Consider the following 18,236-nt stretch of genomic DNA (forward strand, 5'->3'; position numbering starts at 1 on the left):
GAAGAAAAAAAAAAACAAACACAACAACAAAACCAAGCACATCTTGATGGAAGAATAAAATTATCCTTCTATGCTATGAGGAGTAGTGTTTTTGGGGCACAGAGTCAGAAGGAGTAATAAAACTGCTAGAAAATACCACTGAAATATTCTGTGCTTACAAAGGTGATATCAGCAGGGATACCTTTGTGCATTTGTCTAACCTCATTTGGCTATGATGAAAAACAACTATACTAAGCTTAGGGTGCAGATGTCCATATGCTAAATTGTGTGAATCTCCTAAACACCCCCAACACATATGGCTGATCTGCATGGAGGTGTGTTGCCACAACTTGGACCTGGCTCTCATTAGAGCACTACCAAGGTCTAGTTAACATGCAGTGTGGATCCTATGCCACTTGTTTCCAAACACTGGCAGGAGTGGATGTTCCCTTTTCAAAATTTTGTGTCAGCCAAAGACAGCAGTATGGGATTAACATTTTATGAACAAGTGAGTAGCATATTGACCCAGAAAGCCAAAGTCTTGTCTCCAAGACCTGCCTCAGCATAAGAGACTGAACCCACAAAAGCTCAGAAAAGGGCACTATTTGCATTATAAGCAATGTCAGGAATGCATTCTTCCTGTTCTCTTAAAGCTTTGTAATTGTACAGAAATTTATAGGGTTCAGGATGTGTAATCCCAGGAAGGAATAAGACTCTAGAGACTCATGGTCATTCATGTATCTGGCTAATGGCTTGTTTCTATGCACACTGAAAACACATTTGGTAAAAAACAAGAATGATTCTCAAAACAGGACAAAATGCACCTTTAAGCTGATGACTGAGAAGCACTTGTGCTTGTTCTCTTCAAAGCAATGAATTCCACTCCCCTGCTTTGTGGAGGACTGCTCTTATGTCATAGAAGATTGTCACCCATGTAGCTGAATGTTGACTAGAACAAATATTGAACTACTCATCTGGAAGAAAATGATGTCCAAAAAACGCCTCAGTGCAGGCTGGTTACACTAGTGATGGACAGATCTCATTCAGATGTGTTGACCGTTGGATAGTGAGTGATATTTCAGACATATGGCTTTAGTTACGTGTTGACTAATTCAGGGGGTTCCCAGTAAGTCTGAGAGATTTTTTACTGCCCTTCTCAGGATCCTTTCTCACCATAAACAGAGATGAAATATCTAACTCTGGATGCTTCATCCTTTGGAGATTGCCCATATTACTCATAAGGCACACTCAGAGCCACTCTCTCTCCTGCCTTTTGAACAAATACATTTTAGTTGTCTTTTATGTTAAGAAAAGTTCCTCAACCTCCTCCTGCCCAGCATTAATTAAATGTGACCCTTTGGTTGGCTCATTTTTGGTGATGTTCAACACTACATTCAATTCCAATTTTATTTCCTAGATATTATAGTTGAAAGTGCTGAAGGCACTACCCTCTTAAATGCTTGAGGTATATTTCTATGTGGGGTTATTAAGCCAACATTTTCCCACATGTGTCGTGATGTGTATGGGGCCTCAGACATTCCCTCTTTTATATCACAATGATAGGGAACTAAGTGCTTTTAACTAGGACTAGTGGGAAATTTTCTTTAAATAAATCATATGCTCAACAATCACCTCAACAAACGTTAATGTGAGGGTTGTGATAAGCAGTATTACATAAAAACTGAGATTTGTTTCTTGTGAAATGGTATCTGTTCTATTTCTGTGTTCACCCATTTGCTGTACATCCTGCTGTGTTGACAGACTATGGCAGGAAGTAGGAAGATGACTTTGCATGTCTCATCTTAGACGCTGCACTTTGCTTCAGAGGAAAGGAGAGGAATTTGTAACATTGATGAGGGTATGTCTATGGCTGGAAGTCATCTATAGTGCCATGAAAAAGAGAGAAAGAAGTAAAAACTGGGAAACACCAGAGGAAGGCAGGGACCAGCAGACAGTCTAAACTCAGGGGTGGTCAAAAGGCACAGATTTTCTAGGGAATTGAGATGAGTTTATTGAAACTCAGGAAGACATTAATATCTGCTGGCCTGAGAACAAGTCCAAAGGGAAGAATCTGCCTCACAAGAAACTGGTCAGTTAGCCAAGGGAGTTTTATTTATTGACTCCTAAATTTTAATTTTGTCTTTTCTAGAGAGCTTTATGTTCTGTTAGAAAAGTGACTTTGTACTGGTTATGTATCCTGATAACACGGAAGTTCAAATCTGAAAATCCTCTTACTGTTTTCAGTATGGTCACTCAAAGGAAAAGGTAGAGATAAATACATCTTCAGGTTCGGGTTATGTAGGGTTCTTGCCACACCTGCCAAGACAAATTTTTATGGTGCATTTTTTACACAAAATGTAAATTTCCTAAATATTGAAAAAGTAACATTCTATTAACTTCCATAAGCAATTCCCCTATTAATTTTACCCTTTATTCTTCTGGAAATTAATGGCAGTCTTCAATGCATGTCTTAGCCTTGACAGTTGCATTCAAACGTGCAACAGTAGAGGAAATAAAAAATAGAAGTTTCTATTGAAAAATGTCGATGTTTCTACATCATTAGAAGCATTTTTAAGCACTTCTGGAAACGTTATCATCTCTGGGCTGATAGAAAGTGCTGGGATGCGTGCATTGGAAATAAAAAGTGCTAGAAATCACAATCAAGCAGTTCTTAGAATTGCTGAAAGGAAAAAAAACAAACCTCTACGTGGTGAGAAGCTACATAAGATGGAAATTATTTAGGTAAAATGCTTGCAATCTCTTGTCGAATAGAAACATTTCATTAGCATTTCGCAGGCTGTGGGCTGTCAGTGTCTAAATGGGTTCTTCTTTAGTTTATATGTCAAGAGCTAGTATATTTGAGAGAGAGGATCAGGGCCTCACTTCTTACATGTAAGCAGAAAAAATTCTGTGTATGGCATGCAGCACAGCACGAAGTAGCAAATAAGAAAGTACACTTAGCTTTCTAAACAGGGTGAAAGAGTTTGAAAATGCAGCTTTAAATTCCTCTTGATTTTATAAGCTGATAAAAGTCTCCAAAGGCCTGATTTTGGAACTGGAAACTCCGTAAAACACAAGTACATTACCACAGCCTTTGTTCCATTCATTGCAAGCAGCTTGGTGTCCCCAGTTTCCAGAGGTAAAAAACTTCCTGTGAAATCTGGGAGCAAAACCTCATGTTTTTATCTCTCTAATACTTTTAATTATACAGTAGCAAATTTATTTGTGATATTTCATGCTTACAGCCACAAAGATTAAGTTTTTATACTTAGGGCATTTTCCTAATTCTAGCCACGTCAGACTTCTTCCAAAATCACTAAAAAGAAAAAGATTCCCCCAGAGGATGATTCAAATCAGCTGTCTGCCTTCTATTCTCCAAACTGCTATTTGAAAAATTGTTATTCTGTCCCCTAGTTAGTCAGGGAACTTAGGAGGAAACGAGTGGTACTTAAATAAAGGTATCGCTGTATGCAGGGTACACAATGCATTTGACACTCTTGGTCTCTGATAGGTTAAGCACACATGAACTCTGCAGTCACAGATTTCACTTAACCTCCTGCCACATTGCCCTTCCCTAAGCAGACTGGAGGAAGAGGACTGGAGTTCATCAGTAGATTGAATTCTGTATATTTACACAAGTAGCGTAGTATCATGTCCTGCTTCTTTCCCATTTAGCTAAACAGTAACAGCTTTTTTGCTATATCCAGCATCTCTCATCCTATTTTTTCTCCCTGTACTGTTCCCTTTGTTCTTCTTTTCTAAATTGTGTGATGTATCTAACACAGACCAGATACAATGAAGAGACAGTATATCCACCTCCCCCAGCTTCAGCAGAGTCTAAATAGCTTACTAGGCATAATTTTGATGTTTGTTTTCAAGAGAACCTCCTGAGAAAATTCTAACAGTGTGATTAGCTGGTTGCAATGCTTTAGGTATATATTGTCTCAAGCGATAACTACACCGGAAGTTTCACTGTCTACCATTACCAAGATGATCATTGTCTACCCCAAAAAGAGCCTCATTACATATGGAGGGCGTAAGTAAGCAAAACACACTTAACTTCTACTGAACTAAGAGCAATATGGTTACACTTCTGTGAAACTAGTGGATTTGTTTTCATGACTATGCAAGAAGGAAGCATGATTACATGAGTCTGGTACATCTCCCTAGGTTTGACTCATTTGTCTTTGCCAGAATACTGGACAAAACATGCTGAGTACTCTATTAACTGACTGTTCCTTGGAAGGTGCATAGACACAATACATTCAGAGCATTTCTGTTAAACTATTAACTAAAAACTTTGTCTGTTTCAAAAAACTTGGGCACTGTTCTACTTTATAATTAAATATACCCTCATTCAATGTTTTAAAAAGTGCTTCTGGTGTTTTTAAGTATTTTTGTAAGGAAAAGGTTCAGCTCTCCCCAAGTCCCTGTCTTGAACCGGTCCCACCACATGGCTCTTTGTACATTGAGAGACTTTGTGTAGAGGAATAGCATGACCCAAGTTTCCAGAAGTGCTAAGAAATAAACACTAAAAAGTGGTATAATTTTCACTCACAGAATTATTGCTTTTGTGGAGTTCAGGAGGCAGCAGGGAGTAGAGGGATGGTTTCTTTTTTCGCTTTTTTGCCTGTGGCAAAACATTCCTCTATTAATTCATTGCTGTTTATAAAGTGGTTTGACTTCCTCAGATGAAAGGCATGACATAAGTGCTTGGTATTAGATTATTATTAATTATTTTTATTCCCTACTATTTTTCAGGCCAAAGACCTATTATAGGCCTCATAAAGTTTAGCACTTCAGCCTTTGTACTTTGAATAAAAAAAAAAAAAAGAAGAAAAGAAAAAGAAGTTCAACCTCTGTAACACAACACAGTTCTCTACTGTGCAGTCCTTAGAGAATTTATGTTTAAAGGAAGAAGTAGAAAGAGAAACCAAAGAGATCTCCCAATGGAAAAAAAAAACGAACATTTTTTTATCAGATTTTTCACTGCTCTAAACTGATGCAGTTCCACTGATTTTGTTCGGGTAGTCTGTGGTTAGCATTTTCAAATTCAAACTCTATCTTAATAAACCTTTCCATGGTACTCTCAATAAATCTTTATTTTAGGGGTTGAAAGCTATTGTGTATGTAACATGGACAGGCAGTCAAAAACTGTAGATGTGCAGGAACAAAGTTATGTGAACACATTAGAAAAGTCTAGGCCAGCACCCATGTAAATCAACTTTGCCACTTGGAAGTGAGCAATGCTATGCTGATCTATGTCAAGTGAGTTTATAAAGTTGTCAATACTAGGAACTCAACTTACACACCAAATCCAAATGACAAAACAAAGAACTGAAGAAATATTAAAGCATATTATTACTTCAAACTTTATGTGCATCATTGTCACCTCCAACTAGCAGAATTGTTGCCATCCAATATAATTACCCTTTTTTAGCTGATTAAAGTAATTATTCCTCTCAGGCATATTGTATTTGTTGTGATTGACACACAGGTTCCCTTACTGTCTTAAATCACTGAATTGGTATTTGCTGCTATTGTCCCTGGAATATATTTATTTTGTTGCTGACTGGAATTTTTCACATACAACTAGAACAACTCATTTTCTCTTCAGGTAGAATGTGCTTGCATTTGTGGACATCAGTGGCATTTTTCCATTGGCTTATGAATCAGAATCCAGCCTCTGAACTTTGGAGAAGTCTTACTAGACACACAATGCAACACACAGCACTGTTAGTCCTATTTGTTTGGCAATATCTAAACTTATTTTACATCCCATAGGGAAAATTGCAACCAGCCTTATCTGAGGAAGCTGCAAGGGAACGCTATTCTTGGAAATAATTTCTTCATAAGCAAGCTTTCTAGGTAAGGTTTTCAGCTCTTCTCAATTGTGAAAAGCAAGTACAGGGTGAACTGGGCTCACAAAGACCTTGCTGTTAGCTTTGGCTGCACTCTCACCCTGTTTTTATATTGATCAACAGAAGAAAGAAAACATTTACTTAAAACTTCAGAAAGCAACTCCAACATCACTGTGACTAGGGAACATGGAAAAGGCCTGCTAGCAGCTCTAAGCAGCTCTAAATTTAGAGGTGATGTGATGCTGTTAAACTTTATACATTTACGATGTGTAATTGGCTGTTTCACCCTTGCTTATACTCTGGCAGTTGGATTTGAGGAGTGAGCAAATGTTGTAGCTACTTTTACAGAAAGATGTCCTGGTTTTGGCAGGGATGGAGTTAATTTTCCTCTCAGTAACTGATGTGTTTTGGATTTGGTATGGGAAGAATGTTTATAAAACACACTGATGTTATGAGTAGTTGCTAATGAGACCAAGGGCACTGTCTGGCTTTCTAGATCTCACTAATGTGCAGGTGTAGGAAGCTGGGAGGGATATAGCCAGAATAATTGACCCAAGCTAGCCAAATAGAGTATTCCATGCCATAAACGTCATGCTCAGTATGTAAGTGAGGGTTGCCCAGGGGGACATCAGACCCTTGCACTCTCCCTCTCACTCCTTTTCTTGCTGCTCAGTTTCGTTTCCATGATCACTGCTTGGGATGGGCTGTATTGGTCATCGGGACATCAGGTGGGAAGATATTGTGCATTGCTTATTTTGTATATTTTAGTATCCTTATATTCTGTTATTATTGTGATTTTCCTTTGCTATTCTAGTGAATTGTCTTCATCTCAATCCACGAGTTTTCCTTTCTTCCCAGTTCTCTCCCCCATCCCACTGGGGTGTGTGAACAAGAAACTGTGTGGTGACTAGGGCTAAACCACAACAAAAGATGAGTACTAGTTCGCAGAAGCACCCTCTCCAGCAGACTGCCTGGCCTTGGTGTGTCCTCAGGGTCATTCTGAACACAAACAAGCATCGGGGAGCTGAAGAAAATACCAAGGGCTTCCAATCTTTCTGGACAAGAAAGAGTGGACCAGTCAATCTGTTGTGGACTATGCCAGCTCCTATCTATAATTTGATACTTCGGAGTAGTACATCCTTTATCTCAAAGCTCTAGCAGCTTAGGCCTGGTCCTTTCACTTCCCAAAGTGAATCACAAAACAATTGGCCAGTTTCACTTCCCAAAGTGTATCAAGAAAAAGTTTAGGGTTTTTTTCTGGTGTCTTTGGTGATTTCTGAAGCACTACTATCTTTCAAGATACTGAAAAGCCCCTCTTCGGGATCTGTCTGTGAGCATCTGGATTCCTCCCCTCTCCCTCTCTGCCCCCCATTACTTATTAGAGTGGACAGATTACTTTGGCATGGAAAAGAAGTTTTGATTCTTGTTGAGTGTTAAGGTCTGTACCGCTGCATCAGTGTCATGTTTAATTCACTGGATAAACTGGCCCCCAAATTCTACTTTCAACTCCTAGATCCTCACATATGCAACCCCAAGAAGGTCCTTTGCAGATCATCCCCACATCTTCCACTCAGCTGAATGGAAATGTCTCTTGTTAATGGTTTTTCCAATGCAAATTTTCAAACTTAACAACATTTCCTGCTGTAACTACCCAGTATATAACTCTTAAACAGTCAGAATTTTATAATTTTATGGGGGGAAAAAAAAGGAAACAGGGACACTCAGGCTTGCTGTCTGTGGCAGTGAACAAAATTTCCTTCAAGGCAAAGCCATGAACCATTCACAGGAGAATGAGATTATAGGCAAAATACAAGTTAATGTGAGAGACAGTAGTCTCATTGACGATAGTGGGTGGTTTGTAAAGACAGTCAAATAATAGTTATTTATGTTTCATGACCAATTTCACATAAAGTTCCGGGTTAATCTTAGCTAATAAACACAGTAGTCTTCAGCTGCAGATTATTTTCATTTTGTTGACTTTAAATCAAGTAATAATTAAAATGAGGAGGACTATATTAAAGGAAAGATGAACAAATGAATGGATGAATGAAATAAACTTATGAGGTGAAAAGTTTGGGGTGTTTCTACATCTCTTTTACTATCATGATGTATTCCTTAATATTAAATAGTATCACACATTTTTCTTAAAAGCATTCAACAACTTTTAACTCAGTAGAGACCTCTTTGACTGTTGTTCAACTTAAGTCAATAGCCACTCTGTTGACCTAACAGGCAGACTGCAGGATAACGTATTATAATACCTGTGGTGAGTCATTGCAGAGACCTGACTTTGTTTTCCCACTGTTTTAAATTAAAAACAGTGCCACTGAAGTTAATCCAATGTCTATTCTAACCTACAGAGAATGATCAGTGCTAAAACGGACCTTAAGTTAAAGAATCCATCCCATCCTCCAGGTTTGTCTGAATTCTATTAATCTCAGAAAGTATAGTTATTACTGTTTCTTGATTATATTTATAAGAAGGAACCTGAGCATGCTATATTCAAATTCAAAATGGAAACCTTAAACAAGAAAACAGTATGAAACAAGGCTGTTACACAGAGTCTGTTTTAATGTTAAAGCTAAATCTGACACATCAGGTTATATACAACTCAACATAGTGCACACAGGGTTTATATGAATACAAATGTGCCTGGCTGAAAAGTACACTTCAAATTAAAATTTTGACTGACACAGACCTTTCTATGTAGAAGTTTTAAGAAACTTTTAGAAATATTTAAAATTCAAAATATTCTTTCTACAATTTTATATATTTTTAAATTATTCTTACTTTGGAAAGAGATATAAAAGTGTTGAGACCTTCATAAGAAAATTCTGAAATATGAAAATATGTCTTAAAAGATTTTCAGTAGTAAAATGTGTGTAGGCCAACCGATTATGTGTCTGTGGATAATACAGTAGTATCATACACAATATCCCAACATGTAGGGTTAGACTTTATTCTCCATGAGGTTTGGTATATTGCAAATTTCAGTTTTCATATTCCTCTTTCTGGGTCACTAGTGAGAGATTGTCAGGGCCTCCCTGTTTGAGGGATTCTTCTAAGTGTTGCCTGTCAGTTTGTTCCTTTGTTCATGATGTTGTAATTCTGAGTGACTCTTACAACTAGAGTGACTATCAACTTCTTTAGTACGGCTTAGAAGGAAAGCTCTACTCAGAAGACAAGTTAAAGTATATGGAGGTTTCTCTAATTGCTCTTCTAAATCAGCTAGACATATGAGGTAATAGTGATCAGTGGAGGAACATCATTACCTAGATGTTTGACGCTGATAGAAGCAGTGGTGAAGGTGTAGGTGGAACCACATGTTGGGTCAAGCCACCATCCAAGATCCCAAGACCAGTCAGAGGAAGTGTCACATTTTCCGCAGGCTTGACAGTGTGGTCTCACTGGAGCAGTAACCAGGTCTCAGTTAACTGTAACTGTGTGTCTTTGTGTGTAAACCTTTTCCTGATGCAGTCTATCCCTCTGCTGGCCCACTTAACAAACTGAGCTCAGTAGTGTTATGTTGCCTGTGCTCCTTTTTTGCTCTTTGATGTTATAGAAAAACATCTCACAACCTGTGTTTGGAGAGACACTACAGTCGTATGTCTGGTTCTGCTAGGAGCAACTCAAAGATGCTATCCAGCTTCAAGAAATGGTTACTATCAGAAACTCCTCCCAGAACTTCTCTCAGAAGTTACAAATACTTCTCTCTGTAAATGCATTTAGTTAAGGCAAACCAGACCTTTGTATTGCACTAATCACTGAGTGCACGTGCTCTGCTAGGTCATTTATTGATCCCCTGTGTCGCAGCAATAAGCTGCTTGGTTTTCTTTGGGGAATGAGTTGTAGGAAATCTTGGCTTTGTTATTTTCTGTAGCTCCTCAGTCCCCAGAGGATATTCTCAGAATGTTGTTTCTTTGTTTTAATCTCCTGTCTTTAAGTAAGGTACTGATTTTATTTTTTTTTCAGTGGATTTGGTGCCCAGTTTCCATTCAGACTTTCTTTTCTTATTTTCTTTTAGGTGCTGACTCTTCCATCTCTCCTTTATGCCAGTCTCTACAAATCATTAATCAAATTTGACTGACAGTCATCCCAAGCCTTCTCTCAAACTTTACTCCCTTTTGATGGAATTACCTCTAGCAAAACATTGCAACTTTTCTTCACATTCCACTTTTAGCCTCTCTTTTGCCGTGATGCTTACAGGGAAGTTAGTGGTTAACACATTGATCTGTCTGCTACCCTAATCAGCATTGCTGCATTGCTTCCTTCTGGCATTCTGTTTTTCTTGAGTGATATTTTCTCCTGTATTATATAGAAACAATAGGACTATGATAGCATTGCATTTACACCGTGTAGTCTAGTCCATAATTTGAACTCCTACCTAGTGCTATAATACAAATAATAAGGATGTCAATAAGAGTACTGGTGAAAGCTGGTAGAATGTTTCAAATTATCTAAATTTTGACTGACTTTTCAAGTTCAGAAAAATAAATGGGATAAAAACTATTTTTAATCAATTACAGGTTTGCTTGTGTTTCATGTTTTATTTTTGAAATTGCAAAAATGCCTGGAAAATTACTGCAAAGCTCCACCATTGCTTTAAGCTACCTGCCATTATGTTATCCTTTGTTCTCTGTTGAGATATGCTAACATTTCAAAAATATAGAATTGCTGTGACCTCAACACAATTTCCCTTACTTGCCATATCCAATTTCTCTTCTCACCGTCTCTTCTCTTCAATGTTCAGGATCTTTCTTCAGGGTTAAGAATGGGAGCACTCAACCTTACTTGGCTTGTAAAAGATAGGTGTTTTGTTACAATCCAGCTGGAAGGGCACAATGAAAGAACGGTATGATTCAGGCAAAAGACAGACCAAACAATCTAGGCCAAAACACAGTAGCAGCTATCTATGATGTCTGTGACTTCAATGATCAGACAAAGTTTTAGATGAAATGTCCACAATATAGCTTACTTTATGTGCAGTTCATGAGTAGTCATGAACCAGAGCCAGCAGCCCAAGCATCTATAAAACATGAATGTGGCCACTTCAGAACCAGTAATTCAGTGGATCATTTCCTACATGGCCATGGATTTCTGTATTTCTGTTATGTCCCTATCCAAATTTTCCTCCTCTGTGCCATCAAAGAGATTTACTCACACTGTTGCTCACATTTTTGAGCTATAAGAGCCTCCACAAAAGTAGTAATCTGTAGGAGTTGTATTGTCTGTGCGTCTGGCAGGATCCTGTTACCTACAGAATCAGTGTCTGAATAAAGTCCACAGGTACTTGTAACTCCAGTTTTTGTCCCTAGCTGTCTGAATTGATATGCTAACACTGTCACTTTTTAAAAATCACTGAGTCAAAGGGCTGTCTTCAGTTCTGTCTTGCACTTGACTGAACATAGAATTATAGAATGGTTAGGGTTGGAAGGGACCTTCAAAGGTCATCTAGTCCAACCCCCCTGCAACGAGCAGGGACATCCCTGACTAGGTCAGGTTGCTCAGAGCCTCATCCAGCCTGGCCTTGAATGTTTCCAGGGATGGGGCCTCTACCACCTTTCTGGGCAACCTGTTCCAGTGTTCTATAACTCGCATCGTAAAAAATTTTTTCCTAATTTCCAATCTAAATCTACCCCCCTCTATCCTAAAACCATTACCACTTGTCCTATCGCAACAGGCCCTACTGAACAGCCTCTCCCCATCTTTCTTGTAGGCTCCCTTGAGGTACTGGAAGACTTCTATCAGGTCTCCTCAGAGCCTCCTCTTCTCCAGGCTGAACAGCCCCAACTCTCTCAGCCTGTCCTCATAAGAGAGCCTATTAAATGTTAATAATTAACAAGCGCAAAACTTAATCTGTTTGCAGATACCTCCACTCAGCTTAAGGGTAATGAATTTCCACTTAAGGATGTAGTTGTGGTTTGTATTAAAGTGAAAATTTACTACAGCAAACCATGAGGAAGATGAAAGTAATCTTGTGAACAATATTGTTAATGATTCATAGGACATTCTTGCTAGATAGCTTTATGAAATAGTCATTTAAAACAGTAATACAGCTGGCATCACAAAGAGAAGCAGACCACATTAAACCTCAGCTAGTCTAATAAGTCAGTGAGTCAGAAAAGTTTACACAATGTGAGCTCTTTTTTTTTCTGAAATTTCTAGGCATCTGCCATCCTGAGTCATTACAACATCCAAAAATTACTCAAAGAAGCAATCACATAAAACTTCAGTAGTATTTTAAAGCTAGAGAATATCTCTCTGACAAGTGGAACATATTTTCTGAAATTTATTGGAAAATTAAAAAATAAAATTTGTATCCCACTGTGAAACACTAAATATTATCAGAGAAGTGGAGAGAAAGAGAAGATGAAAATAATATAGATATAATGTGTCCTTAAGAGCTTAAGAAGTCCAGTATGTAACATTTTAGCAGTAAAAAAAAAAAATTAAAAAATCACATTATAGAATCTGTGGTTTCTTCAGCGCTTGTAAGCTTCTGCATGTTGTAACCTTGTTCTCATGGAACTCATACAATTTGTAAGTCTGCAGCTTCTAAATCAGTTATCATTGTCTGGCTGACCAGAGCGCTCTACAAACCCTGATGAACAGTAGCCCTCCTGGAATGAGGCACGCTTCAGACACTGAGCATGAAAAAACCAGAGACCAGCCCACATGGCTACAACTAGAACTGGCCAAAAAATGTTGTCAAACTCTTTTCTGGCAGCCTGACTGAAGAAGATGCAGCATTTTTTTTTTTTTTTTAAAAAAAAAGCACATCCATGGCATTTCACATATGGACAAAACCCCTCAATTTTCCTGTTCCTTTGCATAACATCAAATTTGGGACTTCCATTTCCTAGTTATGTTTCATTTAATGAGATTTTTAAGTTCTCTTCATGTAGATTTTACATTATTTCACATTGGTATCTTACAGGTAGCCAGTCAATGCTAGATATTTAGGCACCCCTTGTGATTAAACAAGCAGCACCTCCAGTCAGGGATGTCCCTGCTCCTTGCAGGGGGGTTGGACTATGTTCTGGTTTTGTTAGTGAGGGGGGGCCTAAGGTGGTAGCTTCTGTAGGAAACTGCTAGAAGTCGCTCCCCTTTGTTCAGTGGACTCGGCCGGGCCTAGGGCGGACCCGCTGCTGGCCAAGGCCGAGCCAATTGGTAGCAGAATGTCCCGTGATAACGCCTCTGCGATAACGTATTTAAGTAGGGGAAAACAGGAAAAAGAGGAGAGAAGATGTGAAGCAGCTGAGCGGGGGGCAGAGAGGGGAAGGCGCGAGCCTCGTGGGCCTTGCAGGCCTCACCCTCTGGCCTCCCACCGGGCAGCCGACTGGGCCCAACTCGGCCCGGCCCGGCTGCAAGAAGTGGAGAGGAGATGAGAAGTGAATAAGAGGTAAAAAGGATCCTGAGAGGCGTCTGCCAGCCTGTTGTGAGGAACGGCTGCAGACACCAAGGTCAGTGAAGAAGGAGGGGGAGGAGTAACGTGGCTCCTGGCCAAGATTCCTCTGCAACTCGTGGTGAAGACCATGGTGGAGCAGGTTGTCCCCCTGCAGCCCATGGAGGTCCACGGAGGGGCAGAGATCCACCTGCAGCCCGTGGAGGACCCCACGCCAGAGCAGGTGGAGGCCTGAAGGAGGCTGTGGCCCGTGGAGGGCCCGCTGGGACAGCTGTTCTAGAGGGACTGCACCCCGTGGAAGAGATGACCCACGCCGGAGCAGTTTCACGAAGGACTGTGGCCCGTGGGAGGGACCCCACGCTGGAGCAGAGGAGGAATGCGAGGAGTTCTTCCCCCGACGATGATACAGCGGCGTAAAACAACGCGTGATGAACTGACCGCGACCCCCATTCCCTTTTCCCCACCCCGTGCCGCTCGGGAGGGGAAGGTAGTAGAGATAATGTTAAGCCCAGGAAGAGGGAGGGGTGGGGGGAGGTTATCTTGTTCCCTGTCTCATTCTCCTGCTAGTTTTAGAAATAAATGAATAGTTTTCCCCAAGTCGAGTCTGTTTTGCCCGTGACGGTAACTTTAAGGATTTCTCCCTGTCCTTATCTCAAACCTTGAGCCGTTTTTCTTATATCATCTCCCCCTATTCTCTCGGAGGGTGGGGGGAGCGAGAGAGAGACTGCATAGTCTGGTCCCGATCGGGGCTGAACTACGACAGTTATTTTGGCGCCCAACGTGGGGCTCGAGGAATTTGAGATAAGGATTGAGTTTAATTGGGAGCAGTAACGGGCAAAACAGGGATTGAACTTGACAAAAGAGCAAAATTATTATGGGGAATTTATGTTCTGATTGTGGTGAAGGGATAAGTGGTGAATTGTTTGTTAATTGTCTACCCACTGTTGGTGTTGTGAGGATATTATTTTGATTTTGGTGCAGGGAATTCTATTTTCTTCTGTTGATGTGTGTGTATTTTACTTATAATACTTAAATACGTAATTCGCAGAGGCGAGGGGTGGAATGTTCTGGTTTTGTTAGTGGGGGGGGGCCTAAGGTGGTAGCTTCTGTAGGAAACTGCTAGAAGTCGCTCCCCTTTGTTCAGTGGACTCGGCCGGGCCTAGGGCGGACCCGCTGCTGGCCAAGGCCGAGCCAATTGGTAGCAGAATGTCCCGTGATAACGCCTCTGCGATAACGTATTTAAGTAGGGGAAAACAGGAAAAAGAGGAGAGAAGATGTGAAGCAGCTGAGCGGGGGGCAGAGAGGGGGAGGCGCGAGCCTCGTGGGCCTTGCAGGCCTCACCCTCTGGCCTCCCACCGGGCAGCCGACTGGGCCCAACTCGGCCCGGCCCGGCTGCAAGAAGTGGAGAGGAGATGAGAAGTGAATAAGATGTAAAAAGGATCCTGAGAGGCGTCTGCCAGCCTGTTGTGAGGAATGGCTGCAGACACCAAGGTCAGTGAAGAAGGAGGGGGAGGAGTAATGCGGCTCCTGGCCAAGATTCCTCTGCAACTCGTGGTGAAGACCATGGTGGAGCGGGTTGTCCCCCTGCAGCCCATGGAGGTCCACGGAGGGGCAGAGATCCACCTGCAGCCCGTGGAGGACCCCACGCCAGAGCAGGTGGAGGCCTGAAGGAGGCTGTGGCCCGTGGAGGGCCCGCTGGGACAGCTATTCTAGAGGGACTGCACCCCGTGGAAGAGATGACCCACGCCGGAGCAGTTTCACGAAGGACTGTGGCCCGTGGGAGGGACCCCACGCTGGAGCAGAGGAGGAATGCGAGGAGTTCTTCCCCCGACGATGATACAGCGGCGTAAAACAACGCGTGATGAACTGACCGCGACCCCCATTCCCTTTTCCCCCCCCGTGCCGCTCGGGAGGGGAAGGTAGTAGAGATAATGTTAAGCCCGGGAAGAGGGAGGGGTGGGGGGAGGTTATCTTGTTCCCTGTCTCATTCTCCTGCTAATTTTAGAAATAAATGAATAGTTTTCCCCAAGTCGAGTCTGTTTTGCCCGTGACGGTAACTTTAAGGATTTCTCCCTGTCCTTATCTCAAACCTTGAGCCGTTTTTCTTATATCATCTCCCCCTATTCTCTCGGAGGGTGGGGGGAGCGAGAGAGAGACTGCATAGTCTGGTCCCGATCGGGGCTGAACTACGACAGACTAGATGACCTTTGAAGGTCCCTTCCAACCCTAACCATTCTATGATTCTATGATTCTATGATTCATCCACGTGCATGTAGATAGGAGATATCAGAAAAATGCAAGCCTGTGGGCTGATTTTAGAACACATTAAATCAACCTTATAGAGTAACAACCCCAAGTTGTTGCAATACAGCATATGCAGTGCAAGCACAGCTTTCACAGGACAGAAGAGCTAGCAGCCTCCCTGCTAGAGTAAATCCAGAATGTGACTGGTGGATGGAAGGATTAGCTAAAAGTGGCAAGTAATGTTACCAAAATCAAACTTAACTAACTCAGAAAAGAATACATCATTGTATTAAAGCATTGTGGACACTATATGCCTAGACACATATAGGAGTCTATTAACTGGTTAAATTCAGGTTACAGCTGCTACCTGTTTTTCAGAGCAATATACAGTGATTGGCAGATAATTGTCAATTTGAACAATTGCTTTTTTCCAGCTTCCATCTGTCTGATCACATTATCTTAGATCAGAAATCATAGAATGGTTCAGGTTGGAAGGGACCTTAGAGATCATCTAGTTCCACGCCCCCTGCCATGAGGAGGGACACTTTCCACTAGACCAGGTTGCTCAAAGCCCCATCCAATCTGGTCTTAAACACTTTCAGGGAGGGGCCATCCACCACTTCTCTGGGCAACCTGTTCCAGTACCTCACCACCCTCACAGTAAAGAATTTCTTCCTTATGCTTAATCTAAGTCTACCCTCTTTCAATTTAAAGCCATTACCCCTTGTCCTATCATTACATGCACATGTCAAAAGTCCTCTCCATTATGTAAGGATTGATTCTGATCTCATACAGGTATTTGACCAATATAATTCTACTACTATTAGTTAATATATGTCATTTTTTGTGGAACTCATGAAGGAAAACCAGAATCATGGTTCCAAACCATATGATTTTGTCTCTTTCTCTACTTTTACAATGTTTCAATTTTAGTATGATTTTACTGAAGTCTGTGGAGCTATACTGTGTTAAGACTCAATGGCAGAGTGTATTAATCAGTATTAATGAAGAGGCTCATTAGGAAAAATTGTCTTTCAGGTTGACAGAATTAGAGTGTTGAAGACAGAAAATTTTCAGATAACAATCCTTCAAAGGAGGGTGATCAGAACCCAGTTAATTCTTTGAAAATAGGTAAAGTTAATAAACCTGGTGGAAATTTTAGAACTTTAGGGCAGATGAGCATAAACATCAAGAGTCCCACAATAAGTATAAAAAAGATTTTTCTGATATATCTTTAATGTGAAGTGATGAATAGTAACAAATAAAATATGAATTTATTAGAGAGAAGAAATTGTGATAGAGCTGTAAAAATATGAGGTCAGCTCCCTGTTTAGGCCAGTTATATTTAATTGCAGATAATTGAATATACATCAATGAGTGTCAAAGGGTCAAAACCAAAGCATTTAACATGAGGGTAGATCATATTTACCCAGGTAAAGGGAAAGGAAATGCCTACAGGAAAGGGAACACTAAATCAGCCATAATAAAAAAAATCAAATATGGTCTAGTCCAAACATGTGTAAGGGGGATACCAATTTATCACTAATAATCTAATTATAAACTAAAATTAAGAGCTATGGTTGGTGAAATCAGGAGTCCTGAAGAAGACTGAAGAAATGGATTAACTTAGTATTAGGGAATATTTTCTGCTTTTTCAGAGTTAAAATGCAAGGAAATAGAAGTATTTAAAGCTGATTGAGGTTACAATACTAAAAATCAGGAAAAAAAAAAATTGCTCTTTTCTGCCACTCCACATATTATCTAAGCACCTGATCAATCAGATACATGCAGCCATGAATATGAGATACTACTATTATGTATGAGTATATGTAAGTCATCAATGAAATTGCTTCTAGTACTAAAATTCATATTGAAGATAAATGCAGGACTGGACCCTTGGGTCACAGCTTCACAGAGATTTATGGGTGCATTTAACTTTATGTTCATGAATAATCCCATTGATTTCTTTGAGACTGCCTACAAGTGTAAATGAAGCACAGTTTAAAATCTTTTCTGAATTACATTTTTCGATTATAATCTTCTCAGTCTACGCATCAGTTTGCAAAAGTAGCTTGATCCTCATCCACATTAGTCCTTACAAATTTAGCAACAGCTGGAATAAGATCTATATTTCTGTAGGATTTTTGGCTCACTTTTAAGACCTGAATCAGTGAAGATACATGTCTCTTGGAAGGCAAGAGACATGTAGTGGATCTACACATGAAGTGGATCTACATTATCTGAGTGAGCACCTTTAGGGATCTGGTGCAACGAAGCAGCAAATGGAAGACCTGTGCCACAAACGTGAAACAGGAGGTAGGAAAATGGTGGGGGACAGATAGCAGCAGTCAGTCAGTTTGCTTTCATGATGCTAAATGCTTCTTGATTTTATCGCAGATCTGTAGTGAGTGAGGAGATCCCACAAAACAGGCAGCCCATATAAAAAGTCAAAGTCATAAGACTTAGGAGTGCATGCACTATTTGCTTTATTCCTCTATGAATTTTTATTGGAAAAGTAGAGAGGGAGTGGTGATAAAGTCAGTACTCTGTTCCCCTATGGACCAGTCAGCAGGAATGTGAAGATGATGCTTTGATTTACATATGAAGCACTGAGTCAGACTGTCTGTGAGTTAGTGTTTGAGTCTGTTTACTTACACAAATGTATAAATATGTATGCCGTAAATCAGGGTGCATGCATTTTTGGCACATAAAAATGCATAAAACATGCTCCTTTAAATAATGTATCC

Source organism: Chlamydotis macqueenii, chromosome 1, assembly GCF_036417535.1.
Source record: "Chlamydotis macqueenii isolate bChlMac1 chromosome 1, bChlMac1.mat, whole genome shotgun sequence".
In the NCBI taxonomy this organism is placed as follows: domain Eukaryota; kingdom Metazoa; phylum Chordata; class Aves; order Otidiformes; family Otididae; genus Chlamydotis; species Chlamydotis macqueenii.